The sequence below is a fragment of the Schistocerca gregaria genome, chromosome 2 (assembly GCF_023897955.1).
Source record: "Schistocerca gregaria isolate iqSchGreg1 chromosome 2, iqSchGreg1.2, whole genome shotgun sequence".
NCBI classification, from domain to species: domain Eukaryota; kingdom Metazoa; phylum Arthropoda; class Insecta; order Orthoptera; family Acrididae; genus Schistocerca; species Schistocerca gregaria.
Window position 1 is genome coordinate 425,382,226 of NC_064921.1, and position 25,253 is coordinate 425,407,478.

The 25,253-nt window shown below is 40.6% G+C and overlaps 1 protein-coding gene across 2 annotated transcripts in view; it reads left to right on the forward strand.

Moving 5' to 3' along the window:
• The first annotated feature begins 20,156 nt into the window (after window positions 1-20,156).
• LOC126336177 (uncharacterized) overlaps window positions 20,157-25,253 on the forward strand; it is a 31,959-nt gene continuing 26,862 nt past the window's right edge. Inside the window, exon 1 of one of the 2 annotated variants that reach the window (XM_049999679.1) lies at window positions 20,157-20,296. The gene's annotated coding sequence lies outside the window, so the exon portion shown is untranslated. The remainder of the gene's footprint in view (window positions 20,297-25,253) is intronic. The other variant, XM_049999680.1, reaches the window with a different exon arrangement.

Here is a 25,253-nt window from a genome sequence, read left to right on the forward strand (position 1 = left end):
TAGTGGCAGTTAAACAGGAACGTGGAAAGAGATCAGTAATTTCAAGTGCCGCACGGGGTAGCCGTGCAGTCTTAGGCGTCTTGTCACGGTTCACGCGCCTACCCCCCTCCCCCTCCCCCCATCGGAGTTTCCAGTCCTCCCTCGGGCATGGATGTGTGTGTTGTCCTTAGCGTAAGTTAGTTTAAGTAGTGCGTAAGCGTAGGGACCAATGACCTCAGCAGTTTGGTCCCATGGTCCTTACCACAAATTTCCAATTTCATTTGTAGGCCCACATGCAGTGATCATCAACAGTGTTTCTATGAGTTGCTATTGCACTAACGTACATGAAAACTGAAACGTCTAATGGAAGGATTGTCATCAACATCGTTCCTTATTTGACAACCACTGGGTGACAATAGCTTCCTCCATACTTTTCCACCCATTGCGATATTCATCCATACACATCTACGTTGTTCCTCCATGGATTTTAATTTGATCTTAAGCGATCATCTCAAATTTTTCTTATCACTTACAATTCAGAAAATATCTTCATTGTTCCATAATCATCGATTTGTTTGGTTACATATCGCGCCTACGTCCAATTTATTTTTATTATGGTCAGAATAAATTCTTTCATTACCTTCTATTCAATAATCTACTTGCTTTTTTTCGTCGGTTGTTATTTCTCACCTCTCCTATGTTTGCTGAACAACCCTGACGTTGAATTGTCTCTGCATAAAGGCAATTTATATTGTTTCCATAAATTCTGTGAAAAGCAGAGAGAAAACTTAGTTTTGAAAATTCTACTGTACGAAATCACTCTCAGCTGTTTTTACTCATATGTTTATTTATTGCTCTGCTTGGTTGGTAGCTGTGTGCAAGCTGCCCTAAAAATAGGATCTCATTTATTGGTTTTATGACTTCATTATGAATTTGTACCATTCTTTTTCAATATGTTTTTTATACTTTACTTCAAACTTGTTGTGGTCGGTTTTTAAGTATATTTTCCGACTTTTCCTATGATATTCATATATTTGCTGTCAATATTATGTACACTAGATATGATGATGATTATGTTCGGTTCGTGGTGCGCTCAAATGCGCGGTTATCAGCGCCCATACAAATTCCCAAACGTTGCTCAGTTCTATCTCGCCACTTTCATGAATGATGATGAAATGATAAGGACAACACTAACACCCAGTCATCTCGAGGCAGGTGAAAGTCGCGGACCACCACTGGAATCGAACCCGGGACCCCATGCTCGGGTAGCGAGAACGCGAACGCAAGTCCACAAGCTGCGGACTATGTACACTAGAGGCTGTCAGTACGTCATCAGCAAACTGAAGATGGTTCAGATATTTCCTGGTAAAAGTACTTGACTTAATCTAACTTAAACTAACTTACTCTAAGGACAACACACACATCCACACCCGAGGGAGGGCTCGAACCTCCGTTGGGGAGAGCCGCGAGAACCGTGGCAAAGCACCCAAGACCGCATGTCCATTCCACTCGACGATATGAATCTAGAATAAAACCATTATTTTGCCTGAATTCCAAATATATTTAGTTTAATGACGTGCCCTTATGTGTTTCATGTAGTATACTCCAGCGCGATTAATAAATACAGGGGTGAATTTTGGGAATTTTTGTAAATTTCGGGCATCTATGGCAGGAAGGTAGTAGTTCAGGTACCGATTATCACATCGGATGGCAGGCGCTGGCAATGTTGATATTTAGCAAACGATTCTGCGAAGCAGGTTTACGACACTGCTCGCAGTATTCGTGTCGCCATTCTGTGGGCATCTAGAACCAGAGAGAAAGATGATCGTGTAAGCTGTGGTCGTACGGAGTAGAAGTTGGCACTCTTAATCCTGACTGACTTTCTCGTAACTCTGATTGCTTCTGACCATGACTACATTTACGAACCTGTAACCAAATTCGAAATTTCTCTGTGTCATGCCCTCAAACAGCTGTGTTAACTCTTGCACTTATTGAGTTATAGCAGAAACAGTATATAAGGTAATAGTACGTGTTTCCACCATTTTGCGTACACTACTTCAACTATATTTCAACCGTTTTTTTTAATAAAAAGACAAAATATTTAATCCAGCACAAAAAACCTAACCTCAGATTAATTCTTTTGGCGAATCATTGCCCATCTACAGTCAGCACTACTCTACAGATGCCGAGTATGCCTAAATACAGAACGAACAGCTGCTACAGCTCCGGTACACGGCTACTGGTGCCTTGGCAAATTGCAAACTGGACACCCCACTGGCACTAAATTATCGTGAGCATCATTACATCGAAACAAAGATATGTCCCCGGCCATTGTGGCCAAGCGGTTCTAGACGCTTCAGTCCGGCACCGCCCTGATGCAGGTTCGAATTCTGCCTCGGGAATGGATTTGTTTGATGTCCTTAGGTCAGTTAGGTTTAAGTAGTTCCAAGTCTAGGGGACTGATGACCTCAGATGTTAAGTCCCATAGTGCTCAGAGCCATTTGAACCACGGATAAGTCCACAGGTTCCTGTGGCTACACAAAAATAGCTCTAAAAATCGTGAACCATAGTTCACACAACTAACACTGACAACGAGAGTAAACAGGAAAAAATAAAATAAATAAAACTTAGACATACCGCACCACACTGTGCTGAGCGGTACCACGCAACCTATCTCAAGTGACGGAGTCTCACTCACCGTAACCAACTCTCTCACCATGTAGTATTGAACGTGAACGAACGCTTTCCGACATAACATATCGGAAATTGTTACAAGCCACTCAGCTCAGGGGCTGCAATGTGTTAGAACAACCGAAAGATATGGTTTGGGAGAGAGGGTTGATTCACTTGAAAGTGTGTAGAGAAACATCGGTAAGTGTGTCATTGACTTCAGTGCATCGGAGGTGCACAGTGAACATTCCGCTGATCCAGGAGATGGCGCTGTGTGACGTGCGTGCATGGGTCAGTGCCAAAGTCAATGGAAATTCGCTGCATCGCCGTCCGACCGCCCAGGGCTAAGGGCCCACCGCGCCTGTTGGCTGCGACGGTAGCCCAGGAAACGGCTGACTGCTCCCTCAGGTGCAGCTCGAGGACCTCACGTAGAGAGGCGAGGAGAAACGGCCGACCTCCTTCGTTTGTAGTGAGCCGTAACACCTACAGCCGTCCGCCCAGGGCATCTCAGTCAGTGACCGCAGACAGCTCTGCACCCACGAAGCCGCGAGTGGTAGCGCTGATTAATAGTTTCTCAATCAAGGCAACAGAGGACGTCACGATTTTCTTTAAGGATTTAGTGACGCAGCTGGGGCGTATGGGTGGTCAAATGAAGTAACACTGTATGTTGCTAATATGCGGTTGGCTGTTGACACCAAAGCACGCATAATGTGCCTACCACGAGACATTGAGTAAAACACATACTTTCCATGAGTGGGCCTCTGGGCTGTGCCAGCGGTACCAAAAGGAGAGCAGTGAGCGACTTTTTGGGAGAGATTAAGTACATTGTCAATGCAGCGCAACGAGTCTGTGGAAGCATTCTCGTACAGAATCCGTAAGTTAAGGGCAAAGACACATGTATTAGACACAGAATCCAGACATTAATAGGGTACTGTTACAGGAGGCAGAAACTGGAGCGGAGGTTTTCTTTGCGTGCTATACCCGCTGAAATGTCATGGAGGGTACGTATGGAGGTCACGGACTTAGAGTCAGCTCTTAGATTTTCAACACTTATAGAGGAAGTGAATATGGCCAGAACGCAGAGAGTGGTCCACCATGTATTTGATTCTGAAGTCAAGTGTTACAGATATTGTGTCGAGGGACATGTACGGAAGCTGTGTAAACAACCGAGATTCTAAGCATATGGCACAGTGGGCCACCGGACATTTGAGTGTGGAGGTAGGAAGGGCGGAAAGGACCGGCAAGGGAAAGAGCCGTTAAACGCAAACGATATAACTCCAACCGTCGGAAAGCAGTCCCGATAGACCGTAATACCGCACAAGTTTGTGCACAGACGGAATTCAGCTCAGTGGGGTTAGTAGGAGGCAGGGAACAGAGATTTTTGGTCAACACTGCTGCGAATGTGTCCGTTATCAGTATGGACCTCGCTGGAAAGAGCGGACTGGAGCCACCACGGTGTAGGTTAAGTGAGGTTGTTTAATGCGATTCTGTCTCTTTTAATCATTTGGGAGTTGACCGTCTGGTTTTAAACTTTCTTTACTTTTTGCGTTTGCCGGCCGCGGTGGTCTCGCGGTTCTAGGCGCGCAGGCCGGAACCGTGCGACTGCTACGGTCGCAGGTTCGAATCTTGCCTCGGGCATGGATGTGTGTGATATCCTTAGGTTAGTTAGGTTTAAGTAGTTCTAAGTTCTAGGGGACTGATGACCACAGCAGTTGAGTCCCATAGTGCTCAGAGCCATTTGAACCATTTTTTTTTTTTTTTTTTTTTTTTTTGCATTTTATTTGATTGGGAAACCGTTGAGATCGAACTTAACATATACATGGATGGACATGAGAAATGAAAGGTTGCAATAAATTTTTCATCTTTGATTCTCACTTTACGCATGAAATATTCTGTTGAAGATTAATAAAAATGAATTTCTTTGAATACTTCAGAATAATTATTCAAGTTTTACTCTTATTCAGGTACTAAAGCTGTTTGTGCTAGAATGAAAATATTATTGTCCATCGAACTTAGGAAATATTTTCACGTTGCAGTGGATTTTAGTTTAAATGTATATACCCCGACTAGCTTTGAAGCATAAGACTATCTTTACTACATGAAAATGTTTTATTTTTATATTGCTAAGCTCTCCTGAAAAATTATCCACTTTTAAATACACTTTACGATATGTTCAGAATTTATCACTTTTTTTGAATGAAAATTTACAATAGCTGCAGCCTGTCTCCACCTGTGAATGCACAAGATAAAATCTCCTTTTATTCTGCGTGTGGAGTGCTGTGAAAAAAAACACTTTATTATTTTCGTTCACCTCTACCTGTATCCTTTTTAGCATGTGGTCGTTACTGCGATCGGGGAGCTCGTCCGGTCCCAGGTGAGTGCGGCGCTGTACAGCAAAGACACGCTAGACGTAATCGTCCAATCCATCACGGACTCTGTGACGGCCGCGGTCATGGACAAACTGCAAGAGTCTATCGGGCGCAACAGCACCGAAATCCAGTCTCTTAGAAAGTCCCTGGCCGTACAAGAGAAAAAAGCCGCCGACCTAGAAGCTAAACTGTCTGCTGCCACCGATGAAATTGAGCAGTATCAGCGAAGGAACAGCTTGCGCTTGTTCGGGGTAGCTGAAAACGATCGCGAAAACACCGACGACCTGGCCATTAGCCTCGTGCGTGAGAAACTTGGCGTGCAGATCGACGTGGCCGATATTGACAGAAGCCACCGCGTTGGGCGCAGGATACCAGGTGCCATGAAACCCAGGTCCATAATAATTAAATCTGTGTCTTACCGGAAAAGAGCTGAAGTGTTTGCTCAGAAAAGAAAACTCGCCAAGAGTGGGGTTACCCTGAGGGAAGAGCTGACGAGCGAAAGACTAAAAGTTTTGAACGCTGCGATCACACAGTTCGGCCTTCAAAATGTATGGACCCAGGATGGCAGGATCGTAGTCAAGACGGAAGGAGGGGAGGAAAACGGTGACGAACATGTTCGAACTGAAAGACTGAGCGAAATCTCGCGAGACACAAAGTCTGATATTGTAATCTGTCTAATATAAGTTAATTCTTATTCTTTCTTTTCATTTTTTTAGCTTAAATATTGCTCTGTTATTTCTATAAGTACCATAAGTACTCTATTTAAACTCAGTCAATTGTTTCACATAGATATTGTTTCTTTATTTGTCTATCATAAGTGCTCATGTATATTCATATTGTCAGTCAAATGGGAATTAACATTCTCCATTAACAGGAATCTCCTTACAACCGCCTTTCTATATCTGTTATTTTCATCCTCGCCACTACCACTACTACTACTATTATCTTTTTCGTAACCACTACTGCCACATTCCATCTTTCTTTTCGCTCCCTTCTCCGATACTTCCAGCCTGTTTTACACCTTTAGTCCACAGACGCTTGAGCCAGTCACGACCTTGGACACACCTGTAAATATGTCTCCCCCGCGAAATCCAGCTTTTGTCCCTCTTCGGCCAGCAGGTAAACGGAGCACGCTCGGTCCTACAGGCGGCCACAATGGGACGGAACGGTTCCGGCGGCGGGCTCTTTGTGGCCCACGCGAACGCGCAGTCGCTAACGGCTCACTTCGACGAGTTCTGTGACCTGTTCTGCCAATCGCTGTTCCATATTATCCTCGTCTCTGAAACTTGGTTGAAACCGAACATTTCTTCCGACACTATCCGAATCACTGGTTACTCTCTCCTAAGGGCAGATCGCGAAACACGACGCGGGGGTGGTGTGGGTGCCTATGTTCGCTCTGATCTGACACCTACTGTACTATGCACATCGGATGCAAAGGGCGAAGGAGAAGCAGAGTTCTTGTTTTTCGCAATAAATACATCAAATCAGAAACTGCTAATTGGAGTAATCTATAAACCTCCAAACGTCGGTGCCATGTCCTCCTTTCAGTCTGCCATGTCCTCACTCGTGACACAGTATGAACACATAATCATTATGGGCGACACAAACATCGACTTACAGTCAAAATCTCCCTCTGCCGAAAAACTAAGGCGACTGTTCCAGTCCAATGATATGAGTTTAACACCACTGGACCCAACTCATCACACGCCACACAGCCACACACTCATAGATATAATAGCAACAAAGCGACCAGATAAAATAATCCGCGCCAATCAGACATCCACTCCGGGACTCTCTGCTCATGACGTGATATTCTTAAATTAGTCAATGCAAACTACCAAAGAAAAATCTCACCTGGTAACCTAAAGAAACTTAAAAAATGTTAACCATGACGCTCTTCAAAAGGATTGCTCAGACATCCCTTGGCATGATATAAGCAATGAGCCGACTTTAGACGGAAAAATTCGGCAATTATGTCGCAAAATTATTGCACTGTATGATAAACATGCTTCTCAACGCACTGTCAAGGTAAAGAGAGCTCCCGCTCCGTGGCTCACCACTGCATTACGCCAGTCAATGGATAAACGTGATGCTGCACATAGGGCCTTCAAGCGTAACCCAACTCCCGAGGCGTACGAAGCTTATAGGAAACTCCGAAACAGAACCAAGCAAAGCGTGAGGAATGCCAAAATCAGACATGCCCGCTCTGTTGTATGTGGCATATCAAAACCTGCTGCACTGTGGAAAAAGCTGCGCAGTTTCTGTATAGGGAAGCGAAGATCCGACGCTGTTTATCAAGCGTCTGCAGAAGAATTAAACGATTTCTTCTCTACAGCTGTAAACTGCCACGCAGCGACAAATTACCAGCCCCAAGATATCAATCTCTCGAGAGACAAGTTTTTCCTAAAACATGTCACTACCGGCACAGTACACAAGGCAATTATGAGAATCTCTTCCGAGGCAGTAGGAAATGATGGAGTGAGCATTGGCATGATTAAGAACGTCGTAGACACTATTATTCCAGTTATCACATCTTCAACCTCTCTCTTGTCAGTAGTACATATCCTACTGAGTGGAAGCAAAGTTTAATTCAACCTATACCCAAGACTGACAACCCTAAGTCACCAGGTGACTACAGGCCGATCAGCATACTACCTGCAATATCTACATCTACATCTAAATCTACATCTACATGACTACTCAGCAATTCACATTTAAGTCCTTGGCAGAGGGTTCATCGAGCCACAATCATAGTATCTCTCAACCATTCCACTCCCGAACAGCGCGCGGGAAAAACGAACGCATAAACCTTTCTGTTCGAGCTCTGATTTCTCTAATTTTATTTTGTTGATCATTCCTACCTATGTAGGTTGGGTTCAACAAAATATTTTCGCATTCGGAAGAGATAGTTGGTGACTGAAATTTCGTAAATAGATCTCGCCGCGACGAAAAAAGTCTTTGCTTTAATGACTTCAATCCCAACTCGTGTATCATATCTGCCATACTCTCTCCCCTATGACGTGATAATATAAAACGAGCTGCCACTTTTTGCACCCTTTCGATGTCCTCCGTCAATCCCACCTGGTAAGGATCCCACACCGCGCAGAGGACGAACGAGTGTAGTGTAAGCTGTCTTTTTAGTGGACTTGTTGCATCTTCTAAGTGTCCTGCCAATGAAACGCAACCTTCGGCCCGCCTTCCCGACAATATTATCTATGTGGTCCTTCCAACTGAAGTTGTTCATAATTTTAACACCCAGCTACTTAGTTGAATTGACAGCCTTGAGAATTGTACTATTTATCGAGTAATCGAATTCCAACGGATTTCTTTTGGAACTCATGTGGATCATCTCACACTTTTCGTTATTTAGCGTCAACTGCCACCTGACACACCATACAGCAATCTTTTCTAAACCGCTTTGCAACTGATACTGGTCTTCGGATGACCTTACTAGACGGTAAATTACAGCATCATCTGCGAACAGTCTAAGAGAACTGCTCATATTGTCATCCAGGTCATTTATATAGATCAGGAACAGTAGAGGTCTCAGGACGCTTCCCTGGGGAACACCTGATATCACTTCAGTTTTACTCTATGATTTGCCGTCTATTACTACGACCTGCGACCTTCCTGACAGGAAATCACGAATCCAGTCGCACAACTGAAACGATACCCCATAGGCCCGCAGCTTGATTAGAAGTCGCTTGTGAGGAACGGTGTCAAAAGCTTTCCAGAAATCTAGAAATACGGAATCAACTTGAGACCCCCTGTCGATAGCGGCCATTACTTCGTGCCCTAGAATACATCGTCCATGAACAGCTGACGGATTACCTCAAAACTCATAACATCCATGACGAATATCAGTCAGGCTTTCGAAAGCACCATAGTACAGCAACTGCATTAATCAAAGTAACTGATGACATTAAACATGCTATGGACAGACGTGAAGTTACTATCCTAACACTGCTTGACTTTAGCAAGGCTTTTGACACAGTTGACTTCGATATATTACTAATTAAAATGAAACAGCTGAATTTCTCAAACAGCGCAATACACTGGTTCGACAGCTACCTCAAAAACAGAAGTCAACAAGTCATTTGTGGGTCGGAAGAGTCATCATGGAAAAACCTGCGCTCTGGAGTTCCCCAAGGCTCCGTCCTTGGTCCACTACTCTTCTCACTGTACATTAATGATATTTCTTCAGTGATTCACTCCTGCAACTACCATCTCTATGCCGACAACATCCAACTGTACATAAGCGCAAGCCCCAAAAACATTGCTGACGCAGTAGCGAGTATGAACGCAGATCTTTGCTCTGTTTCTCGATGGGCACAGAACCTAGGTCTGAAACTAAACCCCAAGAAATCCCAGGTCATACTTATATCTCATCCAATGTTAATCAGCCGGTACTTTCGCGAAACAGTCCCTCAAATACTCCTCAATGGTACCCAACTACCATACCAAAAAAACAGTAAAAGACCTTGGAATACTCTTGGATGAACACCTAAACTGGGAAGAACAAACAGTCGCAGCTTGCCGGAAATCGCTCTCCTCCCTACATGCAATTCAAAAATTTAGAAAAATATTCCCAACCCATGTTAAACAAAAATTAGTCCAAACACTAGTCTTGCCTAATCTTTACTACTGTGATGTAGTTCAACACGGCACAAATAGTGAAAATTCTAGATGCCTCGAGCTAGTGATGAATGCTTGCGTTAGATACGTGTGCAATATTGGGTTGTATGATCATATCAGTCCTTCATACTCCCAGCTAGGTTGGATACGCTCACATAAGGCACGCGATCTCCACACGATGTGCTTACTTCATCGATTTCTTAGCCACTGGTGCCCACAATACTTATCTTCTCACATTAAACACATATCATCATTCCACAATCGCAATACCAGATCGCATACGTCTAGCATCCTGGCTGTACCTTTACATAACACAAAATCTTTCTCCGAGTCATTCTCCATCTCAGCCATACGACTATGGAACGCGCTCCCCTGTGATCTGCGTCTTATCCAGAACTACTCAACATTCAAGAGGGAACTCAAAACTTATATATTAGGGACGGCATAGCCACCATTGTTGTGCCCCTCTCATCTCTTTCTTTCTCCTCTCCATCACAGCTTCGAATTTTCCCATTCCATTTCTGTTCCTCTAACCTTTCTACTTCTTAAATATCTCTTTTACCTCATCCTATTGTCTTATGTCTCTGCTCGATGAGAATAACTCATAAGCTGCAAGAACATAACGAGAAAATTTCCAACTAACAATAGGACTGACATTCACAAAAGAAAAGTATGTTTACTTTCATATACACAGTCATTACTATTATTATTATTATTATTATTATTATTATTCTTGATTGTTATAATTATTTTTTATTGTTATAGTTATCATTGTACTACTGTTATAATCTCTATTTTTCTTCTTTAACATCAATACTGCATAATACATTATATGTCCTTAATGTTCTGTAGAAACTGTAACTCGTTCAATCTGAGTATGCCTGGTTAGGTGTAAGAGAGGGCCTGAAAGCTCTAATCTTGCCAGGTAAAATAAATGCATAAAAATAACAAAAATAAAATCTGCCGCTGCTGCAGACTGCTCGCTCACGGCGCAGCTCCGCACCGCCAGCGATATCCAATAATGTGCTGAAATTTCTTACATAAATGGGTAACGTCCGGTGAGAACTTTGCAGTAATTGTGACAAACGGATTTTACTACATAAATATATTTTAACAGAAACAATTAAAATCTTTACACACCTTTAACAATCCCAGCTACAAATGGCGTCGTTCATCGACTTATGACAAATGAAGACTACGTAAGAGCCTAATGCAACGTCACGGGTTCCTCTCCCATTCAGTCAGTGCAGAAGACAAGCGATTCTATTACAATATATTGCCTATTTATATCTTAACTAATTCTGGTACAGCCTTTGTCATTTCTCATTAGACATCGTTTCTTCTGTGGTGGTTTTCACATCCTCCGCCACAGATAGTATTCCACACTCTTTGAATAATCATTTATATATAATAGCAAGATTCATAATTATCTTTTTCCTCACAAAATGAAGTATCCCTTTCGAAATTCAGTTAACAGAAATATATATAAAATATTTGTTACAGTGAGCATTAGACATCGAAATGTTCTTTTAACTTTCATTTTGGATGCGTGCTGCAGAGAACGATACAGTTGGCGGTAAGATGGTGGTATCATTGCGTACGGGAGTAATGTAGTTTTCGGTTGGGAACGCATGTAGATGTCATGCGTAGGCGAAGGTTATTCAGTGACTAACTGACTACATTTTCTCCGACAAACATCATGCTAAGATTCATCTTTTGTTAAGCACAGTGGAACTCAGTGAGACTTTATTTCAACTGGGTAAACGGTGGCAACCGAGGCAATAGCGCAAGGTTCACCTGTGAAGGGGGTGAGATCAACTAAACTGCGTACGTTTTCAGTAAAGATCGATCAACAAGATGAAATGCCAGCAGGTACGAGAAAGATAGTGTGAGTCTCAGGGGATTCCGATTTGCCGAGGGAAAGATTATATGTGGCTGAACCGCTCTTATGCAATGAAGAGTTGGATAGTTCGCATTGCTTTATCCGCAGGAGTTTGGGGCATGCGAAGAAAATTAATGGAGAACAGATTCCATTAGCGTGGATAAATTTGCCAGACGAAAGGTGACTCTGTCATAGGATGCAATAATAGCCTCTCCGGAAGATGAGCACTTCGGTAGGTGCAGCCTAGAGGAAAGCCTCAAGCAGATCCTCGATGCGGAAATGCTACGAGGGAACGTAGGTCATTTGAAGGCAGTGATCGCATGGCTAAGGAGAACTTGTTGCGGTGTAATGATTTATTATGTCCAAACGAAGGGTTGCGATCAGTCTCACTGGCTCAATATCACGTACCGACAGGGGATAGCGCTTCAATTTACAGCAAACCATACCGTATAGCACAGCAACTCCAACCATTGGTAGAAGAACTCATTGAACAACAACTACAGTATGAAATCATAGAATCGATACATAATCCCTGGAGCATAAATATTGTTGTCGTGCTGAACAAATCGGCGGACGAGACACGGAAGTACGTATTTCGCTGTGACTACAGATATTTAAACTCGCGAACCATTTCGGATGTTTATCCATTCCAAACATCACGGAAACTTTAGATAATCTGTGCCAGTGTCGGTTATTTAAAACCGTGAACCTCAGTAGAGAATACCATTAATTGGAGGTGGTGCCTATCTTAGGTAGGTCGAAAACAGCGTTTACCGTCCCAGCAGGACATTTCCATTACAAACGCACGCCATTTGGACTAAAGATCTCAGCAACAACTTCCCAGTGTTGTTAGGTGGAGTACTGAGAGGAATAAAACCAAAAACCTGTTTGATCTATCTCTACGACATAACTGTCTATTCAAAGGATTTGCCGGAGCATGTGAGACGTCCGAAGGATGACTTTATAGATTACGATTAGAACGTTTCACGTTAAGTGTGGCAAATGCCATTTTGTGCAAACTCAGGTAAACTATTTGGGGCACGTGATTAGCGTGAGTAGCGACAGACCGATCCTCGTATTACAGACGCAGTTCAGAGTTATTGCGAATCTAACTAAAATAAATGAATATATAACACGTGTGTTCATGCCATTTGACTTGTGCCATTCTAATTTTTCTGACTTCCCAGATTTTCGATGATTCGGATGACCTACTGCCCCAGCTAATTCGGATGAAACAAGTTGGACTGCGCTTTAGAACGCTAGTGATAACATAATGAATGGCATTACTCTTATTTCTAAGTTACTACTCTGGACAGTGAAACCCCGCTTATACAAGACTTCAGCTCCGTTGTTCTAGAACACTCGGACTGATACAACTACATCTGAAGAGTTTAGCGACATTGCCTTGCTCAGTAGGCGATCTCTATCTGCAGCAGATATGAACAGACAAGCAACAATTTCAACGTCCACTCGTTACTACTTCCCAAATGCAGATAAGCACTGTCCGATAAGATGCAGTCCACTGACCCACATGTCACCGGGCCACGGCCACGGCGTCTGAGCGTTATTGGAAATAGTCATTCAGTCCGATTACCAGCAGTAAGCTATAAGCAGTAAGATTAGCAAAATGGAACGTCTCTGCACTGCAGATATTTGTGACACAGGCGCGAGAATAACGGAGGAGTGCGTCGCATAGTTCTTTCATTGGAGGTACGCTAATCAAAAAGCGTGTAGAAACTACACTTACATGCAATTTCAGTCATACGTGACCCAAAATAAACAATATTCGTACAGGAAGAACAGTCGCATTACGTGCCATCATCCCAGCTCAGAAAAATTTCAAAAGCGGCAGAAAATCAGGAGTACTAGAGAAAAATGGAAATGGAGTGCACAGATTAATACATATTTGACAGTAATTTTTTAATGGATTACCAGTCTTCGGACATGTTTGAAGTAGCCCGCCTCTACGTTCTTTTCTGTATCAAGCACTTCATCTCGGAGTAGCTCTTACACCCAACTACCTCGATTACTTGTTGCATACATTCCAATCTCTGTCTTCCTTTGTGATTTTACTCTCAGCTACTGCCTCTAGTGCCCTTCTTTTTGTCATTGTTTTCCACATATGCCTTTGCTCTCCGAATGTGAGATGTACCTCCTCATTCCTTATGCTATCAGTACATTTCATTTTCAGCATCCTTCTTCTACTACTTCTTCTTCTGCTTTTACGGTCTTGATGGAGCACTTGATTCCATCAATTTCTGGTCATCTTCTCCAGTAAGTTTTCTTCCATAATAGCTCCCAAACACCAGTTTGTAACAGTGAAAACACCACACAAGAAGAAACACTGGTACAGCAAGTAAACTGAGTGCATATTTCTGTTTCAGTTACCAACATTTGACAGAAAAAAGTCTGGTGCCAAATTATAAAGAACTGGGAATTTCATTTGTGAAGACAGTGACATCTACCAGGATAACTTTTGCTCTAAATGCATCGATCAATTTTATAATTTGAGAAAAAAATGGTGGTACTGCGTACCCTTGTCTATCAGCAGAAAGAAAAGCACTGGTCATGCGGACATAACTGCTTAGCACCAGTTCTGAACCTAGTCTACGTGATCTGTAGATCTTCAAGGCGACCAGTCTGCTGTTTTAAGATGGTGACTGACACTTTGTCTGGTGAGATCTGCTGCTGTTTTTCGTTTACGTTGGCGGTAATTATAGATCTCGTGACGTTCTTTCGGATACCACATACGTTTTCATTTCTACGGTGCGAAATTGTTTATCATTAGCATTTTACCTTTTTCTAGTCACTTGAGTTACTTACTCTGTAATTATACATTGTGATACCCATCACTTTCAAGTTCTAAGCCCACACATTAAATGGAGCAGATAATTATGCAACATTCTTTAGTATGTGCCCAGAACAATTACTGAATGTGGGTTCAGTCGCCTATCACCAACATTTTCTCGCTGAACATCACCGTCGCTATGTTTCTTCAACGATAACCATACTGCCTACGGTATCAACGAGAGAACAGGCTACCTCCAATTTTGAGCTACGGAAACATTCAGATTTTTATGTTCCTCCACAAGAAAGAGAGCGTAGTGAAAACTGAAAGACTGCAAAAGTTACAAAAATATTGCGATAATATTAGGATACGACAGCAACGATAATGTGAATCAGTGGAAAGGTACCTTAAAGCAAGGCATGAACTTTTTGAAAAAAAAAGAAAAGAAAAGGAAAAGATAGTAATAACCGTTGACTTGAGTCATCTCAACCGAATTTCACGAGTGCTAGCTGAAAAATAACGACTTAGAATTTTTTATGTGAAAACTCTTGAAGCTTTTTAAATAAAAAAAGGTTATTAGCATTCTAGATATTTATTATTCATGTCCACATATAACCCTTTGCCGCTAGAGAGCCCCGAATTGCAGGACTATGTAATGTAATTATGTCGGCGCGTGAGAAACAGCATGCTGTAGTCGAGTTCCGAATTCGAATATTTCGTCCACAACGGCAACACCTTCTCCTTCAGCATTACAATGCCAGACCACACACGAGCGCTGCGACATATACAACAATCCAACGCCTTGGCTTCGCTGTCATCAATCGTCCTGTATACAGTTCCGACGTGGCCCCATCCGATTTTCATCTGATTCCAAAACTTACATGGCACCTTCGAGGGCTTCCTTTGGTAGTGATGAAGAGGTGCAAGCAGAGGTGATGTTGTGACTCTGTCAAAAAGCTCAGCCTTTGTACAGTGACTCTATCAACTAACTGGTCCAATTATACAATTTCATCTGTAGATGAAAATGTATAATTTTGAAATCGACCACTTTAATTAAATAGCGTCAATGAAACAACGGAATGGATTATCCAATAACAGGACAAATGAATCACTCGAACACGTCGAAAGAGATACTATTCAGGGAAATGTATTTTAGTCGTAAAAATAAGTGGCCGTGTTTTTCGAAGTAGTAGCCCCATCGTCAAGCGCTCATTCGTGTATACTGCCAAGGTGTCGAAAAAAATGAAACCTAAATATGTAAAATAAAGACAAACTGCATATGTGAATCTGCTGTTTCAATTACAAATAATGTATCAGCTATGGTGACACAAGAGGAATTCTATATCGAAAATAATGTAGATGATGAAAAAAGATTGGGGGAAATCAGAATCCGTAGCGGATACTAAGCCATCAACATAGTATGTGATCACACTTGCTGTACACAGACTAGACATTGGTGTGGCATGTGTCAGTAAGCGTGTTGATGATCACTAAGGCTCGTTAGAGAAGATCACATGATTCATAGTTCCACGGCGTTGTTCCTCATCCTAACTCAGCCTGAAAAACTGAACCGTAGCATTTAGGAAGAATATTACGAAAGCAACTTATAAGTGAGTAGTGAATTGCAATACATTTGCTGTATTTCTTATAATTTATGCACAAAATACTAGGATGACTTCTGAGTCCTGTTGGGATATATTCATCGTTCGTGATGATGTTATTTACTTATTGCATTAGTAATATCAATTTACGTTAACTAAAATAATATGAAACCAGATTATAAATCTTAAAACATTCACAATGATGGGTCACGTCAACAGAGCTACTAAATTCTTATGACGATATGAGCAATACAGAGGTACGACAGTCTGTCGTTTTCTTCTGTCCTCTGTGGGAAAAATATTGAATTATCACAGCAAAACAATTTACTGTTACAGTAGAGGGACGCAGACATCCCGAAAGGATCTCAGTGCATTAAGTCAACTCCACGCTGTTTTATGGCTGTAGAAAACGAACGGTAATTTAAAACCCAGTCGGGCAGGAAACGGTTAAGCGTGTGTACCTTTGTGGAGTGGTGAGCAGCCGTCACACACACACACACACACACACAAACGCTTTGGTTCGTCTGGTGTACAAACACCGTTTAGCGAGCCGCCCTGTTGACCTGAGCTGAGGCCCTAGTGACGGGCGTCTGCTGTCAAAAACATACACCGCAACTTCAGAGTATCTTGATCGTTCGCTGACCTCTACAGTCCACAGAGCGAGGTTGTTTCCCTGAATCGATTAAGGATAATTCCCAGACGATTCTTTGAAAAAGAGATGGATGATCCATCCCCATGATGGTCCAGTCCAAGACTTTGCTCTGCCTTCAATGACTTCCTTATCAAAGTGACATAAAACGCTGCTCACGTGGACAGCGGACTTGTTCAGGTTTGAAATATGCGACACATGTGCGAACTCAGTCATTGTTCAGCCTACGCTGAGTTGTCAAATATTCTATCTGTCAGCACAAAGATAAACTGTGCGCAAATCGCATCTTCCGCTTCGAATGAAACATGTTATTGTACTATATTTTTTGACGGAAAAACGCATTTCACGATAAATTGTCGATGTTTGAAACAAACATGTATTCATTTGCGAGTGTTGTCACACTCATTAATTTTGTATTTTGTCTGTTTGTCGCATTCGTCCATATATCAAATATTTCTCTAATTCTAATACCCTACAAAAAATTGCGATTTTAAAACAATTGTAATAGTAACAATTACCATAAAATAAATGTATTTTTTATTTTTATGCGTATTAATAGCTAATGTGACAGATCATGATTTGTAAAACAAAATAATTAAATTTTACAAAATTAAGGAAATTTCAAGGAAAAATATTTTTATTGGAACAATTAAAGTCAAAATAGTATAATTTACTTGTGTTATAATCGTCTGAGAGAGTGTATGTAAATTATGAGATATATAAATCATTCTGATAAATATTAATCGTCGCAAAATTTTATAACAAAATACTCTGTATGTTAGAGAGTTACTGCCGCATAGTTTAGGGGTGAGCTAGTTGTGGTCGTAATTGTATATTACCAACAGAATTTGTGATCATTCTTAGTAATATTATAGCGTAGTAATGATTTCTGGTGATACTATTGCCGTTCATCAGTCTATAGGCAATGACGACAGAGATGATGGATTAGTTGAAGAAGTTAAAGTTCTACTTATCTGAATATATAATTTGTATCTTTACGTGAAAATAAATAAATACGAGTAACTTGTGTTTATGGGATTTAACGTACGTCATACTAATTTGTCAGACTTTCCAGATTTCGGATAATACGCATGGCCGTCTGCCTCACCTAATCCGGATAAACTAAGTTCGACTGTACTTTAGAACGTATAACGGTACTTTGCGGGCAGGCGTGTCAATTAGCATCATATTAATTGGAATGGGGGATAAATAGACACTATTTTGGAAGAATTAAAAAGGGGAAAGTAATACGAAACTTTAATAAGTGCACAGTATTACTAAGAAGCAATATACTGAAAAGTAATAAAAAGCAAAGTAGCAAAGACCAAGCGGGACAGAAAGATATAGGGGCGCGTTTGTTTTTTAATGCATATAAAAGAACATGTAACACATTATTGAGCTCTCTACCTTCAGTTATCGCGATCGGGCTAGTCGATGAAAAAGTGGTATGCGACTGCGAAATTCGTTAAGGAGATTATTTAAAGACTCTTCAAGCACGTTTAAAATACATTACGTGTGACTAAGTGATCAGAGACGTTTATTGTCGGGTGGAGTGAAAATGAATCCGACAACGTAATTCGAACTTTGTGTTAGCTGGGAAAAATACTCTTGGGAAACTATTATGGTTGTGGAACCCACGAAAGTTGTGCGCAACGGAAAGCTATAGTTTACGTAATTCTGCATTTTATAAAATGGTGAAACACGTGCGCGTAACATTGATAGAATCTTATCCTTGGACGGTTGCGGGGGTAACTGATACAAACAACGCGCCAGCATAAAAAATAGTTCGCTTATTAACTACCAGATATTAATTAACGGGGACCTAAAATACTAAAAAAGAAGGATAGGATCATCACCTCCAACCCCGATTCATATTTCATATTTAATTAGTGAAAAGATAAGTGTTAATAAACAAACTACATTTCAATTTTATCCACGATTTTGGCTTCAGTACGTAATCTTGACTTCATGATAAACAATATCTGTGGAAGTTGTATGCAACGTATCGTCATAATATTTAGCCAACCAATATTGTGGGACACCAAAAATGTAAATGCATGAAATTGTTCTTACAGCAGACGTGTAATGTGTGAGTGCAACGAACTATATTGAGACACTGAACATCCATTATGTACTTGCATGCTTATCTGCGAAAATGGTCCTTGTCTGTACATCAGCATAGAGTTCGAATAGAATCGCTGGAACATTGCAACCACTCAGATTAATCGAACATCTAAATACGCAAAATGCTGGTACTACCAGGATGTGTTCTTTCTCCTCACCATCGTGGCAGTAATTGAATTAAGAGTCAGCCGGGAAACACAGTTAAATCAATTGACGACCATTGAGCTAGAGTCACGAATTTTCAAACGTATGAAGGCGAATGACACCACGAGTGTTAACGTCGATAGAGGGGTGTCGTCTTGATCGTATTGAATGACATTGTACTATATTTTTCGAAGAAAAAACGCATTTCGTGATAAACTGTCGATGTTTGAAACAAACATGTATTCAATTTCCTAGTGTTGTGACACTCATTAATTTTGTATTTTGTCTGTTTGTCGCATTCGTCCATATAACAAATATTTCTCTAACTCTAATATCCTACAAAAAATTGCGATTTTAAAATAATTGTACTAGTAACAATTACCATAAAATACATGTATTTTTTATTTTTGTGCGTATCAATAGCTAATGTGACAGATTATGATTTGTAAAACAAAATAATTAAATTTTACGAAATTAAGAAAATTTCAAGGAAAATATTTGTATTGGTACAATTAAAGTCAAAATAGTAGAATTTACATGTATTACGGCCTTATTATAATCATCTGAGAGAGTTTATGTAAATTATGACATATATAAATCATTCAGATAAATATTAATCGCCGCAAAATTTTATATCAAAATACTGTAATGCCCTTAGGCTCTGTATGTTAGAGAGTTATTGATGTATAGTGTAGGGGTGAGCTAGTTGTGATCTAGAAACTGTAGAAAGTAGACGTAATTGTATACTACCAACATAATTTGTGATTATTCTGAGATAGTAATATTATAGCGCAGCTATGATTTCTGGTGATATTATCGCCGTTCATCAGTCTGCAGACAATGACGAAAGAGATGATGAATTAGTTCAAGAAGTTAAAGTTCTGAGCATATAATTTGTATCTTTACGTGAAAATAAATACATACGAGTAACTTTTGTTTATGGGATTTAACTAATTATTCAGACTTTCCAGATTTCGGATAATTCGCATGGCGGTCTGCCTCACCTAATCCGGATAAACAAAGTTCGACTGTACTTTAGAACGCCAGTGGTACCATAATGAATAGCATACCCTCATTTCCACGTTATTGCTTTGAACAGTGAAACACCTCACAGAAGACTGCAGCTGGGTGGTTCTAGAACACTCGGACTGGCGCAACTACGGCTGAAGAGGTCAGTGACATTTCCATGCCCAGTAGGCGTTCCCTATCTGCAGCAGATATAGAGAGAGACAAGCAGCCAGGCCAATGTCCGCTCGGCAGCATCGAGTGCTCCCCAGATGCAGATACGCACTGTCCGATAAGATGCAGTCCACTGACCCACATGCCACTGGGCCACGGCCACGGCGCCTGAGTGTAATCTGACAGCGGACGGGAGTAACACCGACGTCAGTGCCTACATTGGCGCCAGTCATTCGATCTCAGTCCGATTATCAGCAGTAAGTTGTACGCGTTAAGGTTAGTAATATGGAATGTTTCTGTACTGCAGATATTTATGAGAGAGACGCGCCAGTAACGACGGTAGTTCGTCGTAGAGCGATTTCACTGTAGGTACGCTTATCAAAAACTAGACTGGAATTTAAGTTACAAACGGTATTAGTCAGTATTAACCATAATGAACAATACTGATTCAGCAGGACTTGTTGTATTACATGGTATCATCCCAATTCACCCAACAGACTTTTCAAACGGGTGGAAACACATGGGTCATCAGTTTTCTGTCTGGTTTTATGCGGCCTTTCCCGTGCCAAACTTTTCATCTCAGAGCAGCACTGCAACCTACGTCCTAAGTTATTTGCTGGATGTATCCCAATCTCTGTCTCCCTCTACGGCTCTTGCTTTCTACAGCTTCCACTAGTATCACGAAAGTTATTCCCTCGTTTCTTAACAGATGTCCTATCATCCTGTCCCTTCTCATTGCCAGTGTTCCCCATATATTTCTTAATTCGCCGATTCTGCGGAGAATCTTTTCATTCTTTACCTGATAAGTTCAACTATTTTTGAACGCTATTATGAAGCACCACATCTCAAATGTTTCTATTCTCTTCTGTTCCGGTTTTTCCATAGTCCATGTCTCACTACCATATCATCTATGCTCCAAATGTACATTCTCAAAAATTTATTCCCCAGATTAAGGCTGTAAAGGTACTTGAATTACGTAACCATTATGGTACCTCACCTGAACCTCTCGACACCAGCAATATTCTACTGTGTTTCTGTTAACTACTTAACATATTTCTGAGACAACATTCATATTTGATTTTATTTGTGATACATCGATATGTTTATATTGCAATAATATTATTCTTATTGGTATTCTTTCTTTTATCACTATGATCTTTGACGTACTTCTACGTAAGCGATAGTTAGTTAGTTGTTGAGTTGTTAGAGAGTCGGGCCTTGAGAAAGTGAAGTGTTGGACGTCATAACGTAGTCCGCTTATAAAGTGTGAACTTTAACACTGACTGTGAGGAAGATGTTTTCAAATATGTTTTGTGTTGTGAAGTGATGTTAGTGTGTCACGTGATATTGCAATAAAAGCAATTAAAAGGAAGTGTAGCTTAAATTCGGAGTGCTGATTATTCTTTACATCATCATTGTCCTGATAAAGTCTAATCTTCAAGAATGGTTTGTGAAGCGCATCTACAAAACTTTTGAATATAGCAGAATAAAACCTAGGCCTCTTTGCATCCAAACTTGGAATCATAACCACCTAGATTTTCAACGATTGAGCCATGATTTTACGACGAGACCAGAGTGGGAAACACAAAAAGATGAGTGGCTAGTTTTTTGATTATTACATGAAATGACTTTATTAACTATGCTCTAATGACACCTGCCACATAATATGACTGTTGTTGCCCGAAAATGCAGTATTTCGCAGATTGAGCAACACCACAATCGTTATTAAATGCTGACCTTTGTTGTGGACGGGTTGTCAGAAGGCCTATGTTTGGTACAGGGATAGTTTTCTCGGCCAACAGTGCCCATTTTGCCAGTGCTAGTCTCCTTTTCATGTCGTCTCCACCCCGTCTGTCACGGTTAATTTTGTTGCCTAAATTTGTCTACTTCGTGATCCCCAGTTCTGATGCAAAGTTTCTAGCTGTTCTCGTTTCTACTACTTCTCATTACTTTCGTGTTTTATAGATTTACTCTCAAACCGTATTTTATGCTCACCAGACTGTTCATTCCATTCAACAGGTCCTGTAATTCTTCCTCTCTTTCCGTGACGCTAGCGATATCATCACCAAATCTTATCACAGGAGGAAGTCTACGGAAGGGAAAGGTTATGTGACATCTGATATCGATACGTACATAACTTGGCAAATGAAGGATGAATATTTGTTAAATCAGGCAAAGATTTCCATGTGTAATAACAATAATTTAGGATGTGTGGTTCATTAGAATGTTTGATTCATGTCGCTTAGGAGGGATGTGTGATAGAACCACTCTTCTTTACTACAAGCTTAGCGCTCGCAGCTTCATTCGCGTAAACTGGTCTGTGCAGATATTTTTTACGTTTTTCTGTTATCGTATGTGTGTGTTATACCCATTAATCACGTACAAATCTACATGTTATAGAAGATTTAGTGATCCTTTATATTGCTGCAACTCTTTGCATAATTAAAGTGTTCCAACTGATTTAATTAATTTCATAGAGCGAGTTAAAAAAAATAAACAGACAAATCGGATAAGTAGTTCTATAGTTATCAGCGCCAGTATTATGCACGGTACTGAACTCTCTCATTTCAAACGGACATTCCTGTATATGGATTCGCATTTAAGCATGCTACCTGTTTAGTCACCAGTAATATTTAGTTTGCGTAGTAATTACGATAAAAATAATTTTGTAAACATATATTAGCTCCACTGAAAAATTAATGCTTGAAAGATCCGTTTGTTTACTGTACAATTCTGACAAAGCTAATTTTTCGTGGTGTCTGTTTAATAGCTTGCTTTGATTTAGTTCACAAATTGTAACAGCTTTATAACTTTTCACGTTTTTGATTCTGCTTTCATAATCAAATATTTAAAAACAAATTTCGTCTCTTGCTTTACACCCTTAAGGGTTGAATTTCCGAAAACACTGAAACATGTATTTTTTATTTCTAACCGAGAAGTCAAATATCAGTTCTGATAGATGTAGCTTTAAAAGTGCTTAAATAGTTCTTTAATAATGATTTATTTAAAAGAGAATCTTTTATCCACTATTTCACCCCGTTACCGTCTCAATATCCAGAAATGCTAAAACTTTTTTTGTTTCTGGCCGAGAAAACAAATACCAAGTTTCGTAGTTCTAGCTTCAAAACTGCCGTAATAGTGACATAATAAAAAAAAACCTTTCAATTCATAGTTATTCCCCATAGAAGTGTAATTTTGAAAAACCCTTCAAAACCGATGTCTACAGTATTTGATCGACACCCTCTCCACATTTCAAGTTTCCATCCTTAGCGTTTCGGGGTGGGCAATGTCGAGTCAGCAAATCAGTCAGTACGTTTCCTTTCTGTTCACGGGACTTCCACAACTGTAATTCATTGTCAATTAAAGAATACGCTACAGTTGTAAAAATTATTATGTGCTAAAATCGGGAAGTACTTTCCTTTCTTTTGAAAAAATAATTTTTATAACTGTAGCGTATTTTCTTATTGAATATGATGTATAGGAAAGATACACATAAACGACGTAGCGGACAGAGTGAACAGCTATCTGCGACTGTTTACTATGACGCCGTAGTATGTTGGAAAGTGTCGCCGTCGAGTGACAGTAGAAATGTAACTGAAGTCAGAATTTCTATTTGGTGTGACGAATTACAGCTTGCTCGGAATGTCAAAAGTTAATGCAGGCGGGTACTAAACGCAAAACTGTAATTCTCGATTGCATTTTTAGTTATCTGCTGCCTGACACAGTCACGTCGAATGAATATCTAGGTATAACGTTGCAAAGCGTTATGACATGGAAAGAGCGCATAAGGACGGTAGAAGAGAAGGCGAATGGTCAACTGGGAGAATTATAGGAGAGTGTAGCTCCTCTACAAAGAAGACCGTGTATACGACACTTGTGCGACCCAATTTTGAGATCGCCTCGAGGCCAGGTTAAAGGACGATATCTAAGCAATTCAAATGTGTGCCACTGGATTTATTACCGATAAGTTAGAGCCGGCCGGAGTGGCCGAGAGGTTCTAGGCACTACAGTCTGGAACCGCGTGACCGCTACGGTCGCAGGTTCGAATCCTGCCTCGGGCATGGATGTGTGTGATGTCCTTAGGTTAGTTAGATTTAAGTAGTTCTAAGTTCTAGGGGACTGATGACCTCAGAAGTTAAGTCCCACAGTGCTCAGAGCCATTTCAACCATTTTGAACCATCTAACTTATCAAAAGTAATTTTCCTTTACAACAGATGGTTCAAATGGCTCTCAGCACTACGGGACTTAACATCTTAGGTCATCAGTCCCCTAGAACTTAGAACTACTTAAACCTAACTAACCTAAGGACATCACACATACCCATGCCAGAGACAGGATTCGAACCTGCGGTTGCGCGGTTCCAGACTGAAGCACCTAGAACCGCATGGCCACACCGGCCGGCGATAAGTTTGATGAATAACAGAGTATTACGGAAATGCTCCGTGAAACCAAACTGAAAACCCTGGAGAGAAGAAGACTTTTTTTTTTCGTGAAACTGATGAATCGGCTCATATTGCCAATTTCTTTGTAAATCTGACACGGTTTTGTAGTTACTGAACTAACATGACATATTCTCTCAACCAGCGAAATTTCACTTCATTTTCTCCTCCACGTCTGGGTGACTTTTTTCGTCAGTCAGTGTATTACAATTGTGCAGGTTTAAAGGCTCTCTAATCACGAAGATGTTATTTGTTATCCAAGGCTGGAAGTATCAACTTATCACGAGAAAGATAAAGACTCAGAAGGAGATTTAAGATATAAAAGCGACTCTAGCCATCAGTAGTAATGGCAGATATCTCCAATAGCGCTGCTCACTTTTCAGGTTAGTATCAGTGCTTTGTCAGTGACCTACATTTATTTTACTCGTCATTTAAATGAGCGTTAAACGATTGCAAAACTTCGCTGGATGAGCTATCTACAGGTTCGTGGACAGACTGCCATCTTCTTTTGATGAGACCCTTGTTTATCTCCTCATTCGTATTTCTTATAAAATGTTTGTTTCGAGCATTGTTGATGAATTATTAGTGAATTGCCTTTTTGCAAGTACACAAATTATAACTTTATTATCCAAACATGCTTCATTACAGTTGTGACGTTTGAAGTGATACTTTTAATTTTATTTCCTGAAATACAGACATATGATGTTTAGTTAGAGGATATGATGCATCCGATTTTATTGCTATTTAAACTGTATATGCATTTTACCGTTTATTTTACTTTATGTGCGCCCTAT